This window comes from Oncorhynchus masou, unplaced genomic scaffold, assembly GCF_036934945.1.
Source record: "Oncorhynchus masou masou isolate Uvic2021 unplaced genomic scaffold, UVic_Omas_1.1 unplaced_scaffold_1211, whole genome shotgun sequence".
Classification (NCBI taxonomy): Eukaryota; Metazoa; Chordata; class Actinopteri; order Salmoniformes; family Salmonidae; genus Oncorhynchus; species Oncorhynchus masou.
In genome coordinates this window covers 120,444-131,459 of record NW_027001900.1, presented here as the reverse complement: position 1 = coordinate 131,459, position 11,016 = coordinate 120,444, and positions in this window count along the sequence as shown.

The window sequence follows — 11,016 nt, the reverse complement described above, 5'->3', positions numbered from 1 at the left end:
TCACATTGTGAATATCACAAGTGGCCAGCGTAGGGTTCTTCACCATAATTTGCAAATAAATTCATGAAACATCCTACAATGTGATTTTCTGGATGTTTTTTTCTCATTTTGTCTGTCATAGTTGAAGTGTACCTATGATGAAAATTACAGGCCTTTCTCATCTTTTTAAGTGGGGGAACTTGCACAATTGGTGGCTGACTAAATACTTTTTTGCCCCACTGTATATATATATATATTAAAACAATTATAACATGTCATGGCCTAGCCTACTGCTTGTAAACAATAAAAAATCCCTATTCCCTATTTTTATTTTGAGGCTTGAATAATTTGCTCAGGACACATATGTAGCCTGTTAATATTTATTATGGTTTTCACATGCCAAATGTTGTTATGCTACTTTATTGATAAAGCAACACACAGGGTATTTAAATACTTGGATGGCTCACAACTTCTTCCGGCTAAATCAAGAGAAGACCGAGCTACTTATTATTGGAGCCAAAGCACACAGAGAGAATCTGTGAGAATAAAACACCAGGTAAAAAACCTAGGTATCATTTTAGATTCTGAACTCAATTTCGATTACACATTAGGAATGTAACCAAATAGCTTTTTACCACCTTAGAAACGGCTGCACCTTGGCAATGTTCCTATCTCAGGCTGATACAGAGAGACTCATCCATGCTTTTATTACAAGCAGGCTTGACTACTGTAATACTCTCCTGTCTGGTCAACCCAAGAAAGTCATTGGTCAACTGCAAAACATACAGAATGCTGAAACACGGGTACTGACCAAGACCAGACAGAGAGCTGTTCGTGTTTATCACCCAATGTTCGTGGGTCTGATGGATACACAACATTATTGAGTTTAAAACAATACAGCCATAACAATTTACGTAAAAATACGTAATACTTGACTTGAATGAATTACAAGCAATTTAAACAGCATACATGGTTAATATTTGCCATTTACCTCTGCTAGATCACATTTATCAATAAAAATGCCATTCATTTTATTTAATAAAATGTGATTTTTGTAAACAAAAATCAATTATAATCAAGACATGGGTGGAATAAGTCATGTTTATCTTGAAAAAAATATAAATGAAAGAAGGTTGTCATCACTATTCATGTTTATTGCTTTGAACTGAACAAATTGGAAGGACAAATGTTATATACAGTATTTTATGGAAATGATAAATGAGCCCCATTGGACACAAATTAAGGCCTTTCTACACACCACCTGAGGGACTGGAGTTTTACTGTGTGTGTGTTGCAAATGTATTCCTTGCATTTGATGCACGTGTACTGTGTCTTCCTGTCCTTCTTAGGTCCACACACATCGCAGTGCTTCTTCTTGTTGCTCCCGGCTGCAATCTAGAATGATGAAAACACTTCATTCAGGAATTTTACTAACATCTCACTCACACACTCACATATATAGTTACAGCAGGCCAAGGTAGGAGATTCAGACACACACACATGCAACAACATCACTCACACTTACTTCTGGTATTGGAGTTGTTGGTTCTGTGGGTCTGATGGGGCACCAGCATCCTCCTCCTGAATCCTCCTCACGATGGCTGCAGAAGCTGGGATCCTTGGGACATGTTGCCTCCTCTGGATTTGAGGTCTTACCAATGCCTTGCCCAGCTCCTCGAGAAAGAGCCGTCTCCTCTGGAGCTTCCCTCTGTTCCAATCTGGGTTCAACGCCATCCAGATGACAAATGCGCTGTATGCCGAGATGTCCAAGATGTTGAAGAATATCACAGGTGGCCAGCGTATGGTTCTTCTGTTGCAGCTGCAGCCAGTCACCAGCTTGTCTAAATTGTCCACCCTCCTGTTGTGGCATTGTAAATCATTATGATTTCTGGTTTTTGATGTTCCTGGCCACAGATTCTCCCATCCCTATGCAGCGTACTCATGAGTACCACATTTTTTGCCTTTCTTTGGCACATGACACTAGGGACGAGTCGGCCGTGAACACAAACTTAGAGGAATTGATAGGCCTGTTCCATGTATTCAACAGCTGAGGTGGGAGCTCTGGCTTGTTTTTTCCTACTGTTCCTTCCATTGTCAGCTTCCTATTGAGGAGCTCCTGTCCCAGCTTGTGCGAAGTAAAAAAGTTATTGCATGTGATGCTGTGGCCACAAAGTCCCTGTGTCACATCCAGGACAACCCACATCCATTGGTTCTTCTCAGGGGCTCCTCCATCTGGCTTCCCTGTATACACTTGCAAGTTCCACACGTGATGAAGCAGCATCACAGGCAGCCCAGACCTTGATTCCATATTTTGCGAGTTTAGACAGTACGTTCTGCCTGAAGGGGAAGCGGCCCCTAAATGGCATTAGCTGCTCGTCAACAGTAACGTTGGGCCCAGGGTTGTAAAACAGGGGAAGGCGGTCCACCCACTTGACCCACACTGACCTGATGCAGCTAGCTTGTATCTCTGCCACCAAGCTGGTCTGGTGTCTCAGTTATCGAGATGGATAATCCTGGAAATAATGTGAAGTTTTCCAGAGACATTGTGGCACGGAAAAGTTCTCTGCCAGTTTCTGCATCCCACAGGGATCCTGTGGATTCCCCATTGGATCTGAAAACACCAGCAAGGATAAGAACCCCAAAGTATGCATGTAAATGAGTTTGGTCCATCTCCTTCCATCTCTCTCCAAAATCACACCTTCCCTTCAAATTAGTACAGTCCAGAATGATTTTCTGGATGGTGTCTGGGATGAACAATTCAAAAGAAGACTTTATGTCCTGCAGGCTGCTGATGAGCTGGTTGCTGATGGGCTGGTCCTGGGGCTGGCTGCTGATGGGCTGGTCCTGGGGCTGGCTGCTGATGGGCTGGTTGCTGATGGGCTGGTTGCTGATGGGCTGGCTGCTGATGGGCTGGTCCTGGGGCTGGCTGCTGATGGGCTGGTCCTGGGGCTGGCTGCTGATGGGCTGGTCCTGGGGCTGGCTGCTGATGGGCTGGTCCTGGGGCTGGCTGCTGATGGGCTGGTCCTGGGGCTGGCTGTTGATTGGGCTGGTCCTGGGGCTGGCTGCTGATGGGCTGGTTGCTGATGGGCTGGTTGCTGATGGGCTGGCTGCTGATGGGCTGGTCCTGGGGCTGGCTGCTGATGGGCTGGTCCTGGGGCTGGCTGCTGATGGGCTGGTCCTGGTCCTGGGGCTGGCTGCTGATGGGCTGGTTGCTGATGGGCTGGTCCTGGGGCTGGCTGCTGATGGGCTGGTCCTGGGGCTGGTTGCTGATGGGCTGGTCCTGGGGCTGGCTGCTGATGGGCTGGTCCTGGGGCTGGTTGCTGATGGGCTGGTCCTGGGGCTGGTTGCTGATGGGCTGGTCCTGGGGCCGGCTGCTGATGGGCTGGTCCTGGGGCCGGCTGCTGATGGGCTGGTCCTGGGGCTGGCTGCTGATGGGCTGGTCCTGGGGCTGGCTGCTGATGAGCTGGTTGCTGATGGGCTGGTCCTGGGGCTGGCTGCTGATGAGCTGGTTGCTGATGGGCTGGTCCTGGGGCTGGCTGCTGATGGGCTGGTCCTGGGGCTGGTTGCTGATGGGCTGGTCCTGGGGCTGGTTGCTGATGGGCTGGTCCTGGGGCTGGCTGCTGATGGGCTAGTCCTGGCTGCTGATGGGCTGGTCCTGGTTGCTGATTGGGCTGGTCCTGGGGCTGGCTGTTGTTTGGGCTGGTCCTGGGGCTGGCTGGTCCTGGGGCTGGCTGCTGATGGGCTGGTCCTGGCTGCTGATGGGCTGGTCCTGGCTGCTGGCTGCTGATGGGCTAGTCCTGGCTGCTGATTGGGCTGGTCCTGGCTGCTGATTGGGCTGGTCCTGGCTGCTGATTGGGCTGGTCCTGGCTGCTGATTGGCTGGTCCTGGCTGCTGATTGGGGTGGTCCTGGCTGCTGATTGGGGTGGTCCTGGCTGCTGATGGGGTGGTCCTGGCTGCTGATTGGGCTGGTCCTGGCTGCTGATTGGGCTGGTCCTGGCTGCTGATTGGCTGGTACTGGTTGCTGATTGGGGTGGTCCTGGCTGCTGATGGGCTGGTCCTGGCTGCTGATGGGCTGGAACTGGCTGCTGATTGGGCTGGTCCTGGCTGCTGATTGGGCTGGTCCTGGCTGCTGTTGGGCTAGTCCTGGTGCTGGCTGCTGATGGGCTGGTCCTGGCTACTGGCTGCTGATGGGCTAGTCCTGGCTGCTGATGGGCTAGTCCTGGCTGCTGAAGGGCTAGTCCTGGCTGCTGATTGGGCTGGCCCTGGCTGCTGGCTGCTGATGGGCTAGTCCTGGGGCTGGCTGCTGATGGGCTGGTCCTGGCTGCTGATGGGCTGGTCCTGGTCCTGGCTGCTGATGGGCTGGTCCTGGGGCTGGCTGCTGATGAGCTGGTTGCTGATGGGCTGGTCCTGGGGCTGGTTGCTGATGGGCTGGTCCTGGGGCTGGTTGCTGATGGGCTGGTCCTGGGGCTGGTTGCTGATGGCCTGGTCCTGGGGCTGGCTGCTGATGAGCTGGCTGCTGATGGGCTGGTCCTGGGGCTGGTTGCTGATGGCCTGGTCCTGGTCCTGGGGCTGGCTGCTGATGAGCTGGTTGCTGATGGGCTGGTCCTGGGGCTGGCTGCTGATGGGCTGGTCCTGGGGCTGGTTGCTGATGGGCTGGTCCTGGGGCTGGTTGCTGATGGGCTAGTCCTGGGGCTGGTTGCTGATGGGCTGGTCCTGGGGCTGGTTGCTGATGGGCTGGTCCTGGGGCTGGCTGCTGATGGGCTAGTCCTGGCTGCTGATGGGCTGGTCCTGGTTGCTGATTGGGCTGGTCCTGGGGCTGGCTGTTGTTTGGGCTGGTCCTGGGGCTGGCTGGTCCTGGGGCTGGCTGCTGATGGGCTGGTCCTGGCTGCTGATGGGCTGGTCGTGGCTGCTGGCTGCTGATGGGCTGCTCCTGGCTGCTGGCTGCTGATGGGCTAGTCCTGGCTGCTGATTGGGCTGGTCCTGGCTGCTGATTGGGCTGGTCCTGGCTGCTGATTGGGCTGGTCCTGGCTGCTGATTGGCTGGTCCTGGCTGCTGATTGGGGTGGTCCTGGCTGCTGATGGGGTGGTCCTGGCTGCTGATGGGGTGGTCCTGGCTGCTGATTGGGCTGGTCCTGGCTGCTGATTGGGCTGGTCCTGGCTGCTGATTGGCTGGTACTGGTTGCTGATTGGGGTGGTCCTGGCTGCTGATGGGCTGGTCCTGGCTGCTGATGGGCTGGAACTGGCTGCTGATTGGGCTGGTCCTGGCTGCTGATTGGGCTGGTCCTGCCTGCTGTTGGGCTAGTCCTGGTGCTGGCTGCTGATGGGCTGGTCCTGGCTACTGGCTGCTGATGGGCTAGTCCTGGCTGCTGATGGCCTAGTCCTGGCTGCTGAAGGGCTAGTCCTGGCTGCTGATTGGGCTGGCCCTGGCTGCTGGCTGCTGATGGGCTAGTCCTGGGGCTGGCTGCTGATGGGCTGGTCCTGGCTGCTGATGGGCTGGTCCTGGTCCTGGCTGCTGATGGGCTGGTCCTGGCTGTTGATTGGGCTGGTCCTGGCTGCTGATTGGGCTGGTCCTGGCTGCTGATTGGGCTGGTCCTGGCTGCTGATGGGCTAGTCCTGGCTGCTGGCTGCTGATGGGCTGGTCCTGGCTGCTGATGGGCTGGTCCTGGTTCCTGATTGGGCTGGTCCTGGGGCTGGCTGTTGTTTGGGCTGGTCCTGGGGCTGGCTGGTCCTGGGGCTGGCTGCTGATGGGCTGGTCCTGCTGGCTGCTGATGGCTGCTCCTGGCTGCTGGCTGGTCCTGGCTGCTGATTGGGCTGGTCCTGGCTGCTGATTGGGCTGGTCCTGGCTGCTGATTGGGGTGGTCCTGGCTGCTGGTCCTGGCTGCTGATTGGGCTGGTCCTGGCTGCTGATTGGGCTGGTCCTAGCTGCTGATTGGGCTGGTCCTGGCTGCTGATTGGGCTGGTCCTGGCTGCTGATGGGCTGGTCCTGGTCCTGGCTGCTGATGGGCTGGTCCTGGCTGCTGATTGGGCTGGTCCTGGCTGCTGGTCCTGGTGGTCCTGCTGATTGGGCTGGTCCTGCTGCTGATTGGGCTGGTCCTGGCTGCTGATGGGCTGGTCCTGGCTGCTGGCTGCTGATGGGCTGGTCCTGGCTGCTGATGGGCTGGTCCTGGCTGATTGGGCTGGTCCTGGCTGCTGTTGTTTGGGCTGGTCCTGGGGCTGGCTGGTCCTGGGGCTGGCTGCTGATGGGCTGGTCCTGGCTGCTGATGGGCTGGTCCTGGCTGGGCTGCTGTCTGCTGGCTGCTGATGGGCTAGTCCTGGCTGCTGATTGGGCTGGTCCTGGCTGCTGATTGGGCTGGTCCTGGCTGCTGATTGGGGTGGTCCTGGCTGCTGATCGGGTGGTCCTGGCTGCTGATGGGGTGGTCCTGGCTGCTGATGGGGTGGTCCTGGCTGCTGATTGGGCTGGTCCTAGCTGCTGATTGGGCTGGTCCTGGCTGCTGATTGGGCTGGTCCTGGCTGCTGATTGGCTGGTACTGGCTGCTGATTGGGGTGGTCCTGGCTGCTGATGGGGTGGTCCTGGCTGCTGATAGGGTGGTCCTGGCTGCTGATTGGGCTGGTCCTGGCTGCTGATTGGGCTGGTCCTGGCTGCTGATTGGGCTGGTCCTGGCTGCTGGCTGCTGATGGGCTAGTCCTGGCTGCTGAACGGCTGGTCCTGGGGCTGGCTGCTGATGGGCTGGTCCTGGCTGCTGATGGGCTGGTCCTGGCTGCTGATTGGGCTGGTCCTGGGGCTGGCTGCTGATATTGAGCCACACATGTCAAGATATTTATTTCTTGTGTCCATCCCCCAATTTGTGTGGAAAAACACTGCATTTTTTACAATGTATCAAAAATAAAGTATTGTAATAGCATTGTTCAGGTTCCTGCAAGACATTGTGATGGGCTGGTCCTGGCTGCTGATGGGCTAGTCCTGGGGTTGGCTGCTGATGGGCTGGTCCTGGCTGCTGATGGGCTAGTCCTGGCTGCTGATGGGCTGGTCCTGGTTGCTGATTGGGCTGGTCCTCGGGCTGGCTGTTGTTTGGGCTGGTCCTGGGGCTGGCTGGTCCTGAGGCTGGCTGCTGATGGGCTGGTCCTGGCTGCTGATGGGCTGGTCCTGGCTGCTGATGGGCTGGTCCTGGCTGCTGGCTGCTGATGGGCTGCTCCTGGCTGCTGGCTGCTGATGGGCTGGTCCTGGCTGCTGATTGGGCTGGTCCTGGCTGCTGATTGGGGTGGTCCTGGCTGCTGATTGGGGTGGTCCTGGCTGCTGATTGGGCTGGTCCTGGCTGCTGATTGGGCTGGTCCTGGCTGCTGATTGGGCTGGTCCTGGCTGCTGATCGGGTGGTCCTGGCTGCTGATGGGGTGGTCCTGGCTGCTGATTGGGCTGGTCCTGGCTGCTGATTGGGCTGGTCCTGGCTGCTGATTGGCTGGTACTGGCTGCTGATTGGGGTGTGATGAGGAGAGGCAAATATACTTGTGTATGAGTCCAGATGGCAGCATTAAAGTTAGCCTTGCATTTGTATCCATTCCATGCAGCCTCATGGAATTTTCAGAGCCATCAGAGCCTTCCCTTCCACCTGCACCTCACCAGAACACAAATGCAGAAAGGTACCGGTGCAGAACCTGGTTACACATCCACTATTCCACCACCATTTCAAGTTCAAAATGTCAACATCTAATCATCTAGTACAGTGACAACTAAAATATAATGATTTAGTCCAATCAACTGAAGCTAAATATGTGGTTATCTATGGTTCTGATTTCTGTGTGCATGCTTGTTTGGGAAAGTAGAAAAACATGTTGACTCACCTTGTAGAGAAATGCCAATGCCATCTTCTTCTCTTTCATGTTGCCTAAACGGTCTATGAATGTCATACAGTACACGTTTTTATTTTTTGTTGTCCTAGGCTACCTGGTTAAAATACTTACTCGCTTGCCTAACTTCCTTTCATGGGCAATGATATACCATGCCAGCTAGTTAACATAGCTATACTACATCTGGCTCCATGTTGAACTTCCATAATCTCAGGCCAGCGGCACAGTATTAATTTATGGTTGGATCAGAATCACTGGCTTCCCTTCACACTTTTTTTTTGGTGCGTCAGGACAATTCACAGCTGAACTCGTTCGGCTTAGCTCAATGCTGATTGGCTATTATTTAATACATTGTTTTATCAAGGGAGGCCAAATGCTTGCAGGCTTCCCTTTCATTCAATGCTATGGGCGGCAACAATGTCATACTCTTTCTGACCAGACAGGATCAGATAGATACTCTACACATACTAAGACCTGAGTCAGAGGGGCGCTGTTTCCTTCGCTCTGATGGTTTCTCGAGTGAGACACATTCAGCCGCTTGCGAATTGAAGGAAATTCATGTCATTTTTCTTTTTGGGGGGGGGGGGGTTGCATCAGTAGGAACCCCTCTTTGTACTTATATTGATACATTTTTAAGCTATAGCTGTTTATTTTTTAAATGTTTTATTTCACCTTCATTTAACCAGGTAGGCTAGTTTAGAACAAGTTCTCATTTGCAACCTCGACCTGGCCAAGATAAAGCATAGCAGTGTGAACAGACAATACAGAGTTACACATGGAGTAAACAATAAACAAGTCAATAACATAGTAGGAAAAAAATAATCTATATTCATTGTGTGCAAAAGGCATGAGGAGGTAGGCAATAAATAGCTGTGTTCTAATACCTTTACTGTATACTACATACTTAATGAGTATATACTACATACTATTAGTTCATTTTAGTATACTGTAAAGGAACGGTATGTTTCAGTTGAGCGTACCAGCGCTTCACCTGTCTACCGGAAGTTGATGCTGTTGCTATGCAACCTCTTGCTAGCTTGTTAGCATAACAAATTACTTGCTAGAATTTTAAAAAATCCAGATTGTTGTCAGATTGTCAGTTCATCAAATACAGAGCGTTTTGCTCTCGGAGCGTACTGGATGCTCTGGCCGAGGGGGGTTGATCCGAGTGTTCAACTGCAGTCAGGCACCCAAGCTAACTGGCTAACATTGGCTAGCTACTTTTAGCCACAAATGAGAGAACACCCCACTCTGACTATTTTATTCGCTCTAGCAGAGCTGGTTAGGCTGTTTTCATGTTATCCAGTGCGTTGGTGACTGTAACTGTGCTGCGAGCAACAATTTAATTACGCTTTTTTGATACATTTTTTGCTTACGTTTACTGACCATATTCAACTGGTGTTGAGCGTTAGTAAATTCATCAATTATTCTGCGCTCTGGCACACTCAGATGAGAGTGCTGTTAACTACATTGAAAGGCACAACGACTATACACCTTAGCTAAGCATGATGTGAATAATCAAGTCAATACATGTTGGGTAGTTAGTTAATATACTGCCTTGCAAGTTTGATGTAGTAGACAACTAATGTTAGGTAACTAGCTAACATACCGATACATACTGCTGTAATGCTATGCAGTTCGTAAGGATAGCGTAGCTAACAAATTGTCCACCAACATAATGTGTAACTTATTGGAAAAGTAATTTCTTTATTATATTTCTTAACATTTGTCATAATTAGTTGCAATGAATTTGTATCCGCTCTCATTGGACTTCGCCTGCATATTTTCCACCATTTCTTCAACTCTGAAAACGTTGTGAAGCCTCGCCCATTTTCTGAAGAATTGCATTATGGGTCGTAAATAGTGTCTAATGCGTGTATATGTCCTATTTTGGCGAATTTAGTACGACATCCGGGATCTTTTGGCATACTAACTATATCCATGTTCATAGGTGGGAGGCAGAGGCGCTCCAGAACAGTAAGTGGCGGTAATGTATGGGGTCAATTTCATGCCATATGTATTGAATTCAAAATAAAAATAAATTGTGAACATGAAAAATAAAGTTGTGAATGTAAACATATTTTCGAGGATGGGTGAAGTAATGGATGTTGAAATCAAAAACCAAACAACTGAAAGCAAAATGTAGAGAATTGTAAACAAAAAGAACACATCAAAAGCAAAACCCCAAAAACTTATAAGCAAATAATTTTAAAGCGAGAGCAAAACTCTATGACAAATAATTGTTTAAAATAATTGAAAACGAATGCAAAAATCGTTTTCGGTAAAAATTTTCCCAGCAACCAATCCTATTGACTACATTTTGCTTAGGCTCTTGCCTGTATGTACTACCTTTTGGTTACGCTACTCGTATATTTTCTTTCGATGTCTGTTTCTTTGCTTAAACTGCCAGTCTTTTAGATTGCGAGTTTTACCATTATTTTTCCATGAGGCGTAGACAATGAGTCTCCATTAGTCTGCTAGTTTTAGAGTGACGGTTCGTCTTAACCCAATCAATGATTTGATGTGTCATTGGCTCTGACCCTTCGAACTACTTAGGTAAACATATGAATTACCTGTTGCACAACGTTCGGCGCAGGTGTTGGTAACAGGTTTGCCATGTTCAGAATATAGGGGAAGATTTGGCGCATAGTGGCGAAGTCAGACCGTCTACTTAAGTAGGCAATAGAAAAAAAGCATGTCTTTTTTTTCTCATTGAGATAATATTCCTTTTCCAAGAGAGACCTGGTCCAATAGCAGCAGGGGGAACAACGTCTCAGACAAAACAACTTACAGACACTAACACAACATTAAACACAACTATAAACACACATACAGTACAACAATTACATATTACATTAAAAACACAGACATCTTGACTAAAAACAGCTGGCCTAAAAACAATTACACTCTTCTATGATATATACATCGATCAAGTGTTTAAACTCCACCAACTAAACTAGATCATCACATTTAAAAATGTTCAGGAGAGAATTCCAGGACCACGGTGCTAAGTAACTAAAACTATTTCTACCATGACCTGTTCTAACTTTTGGTACTGTTAGAAGCAAATCAGAATGGGACCGTTATTGATATTTGAATACAATGCCAAAAAAGATGCAACACTGTTTCTGGGTGGACCCTCTGCATTTACCAGTTGGCTCACCAATAGGATATTATGTGGGAACCAATATTCTAA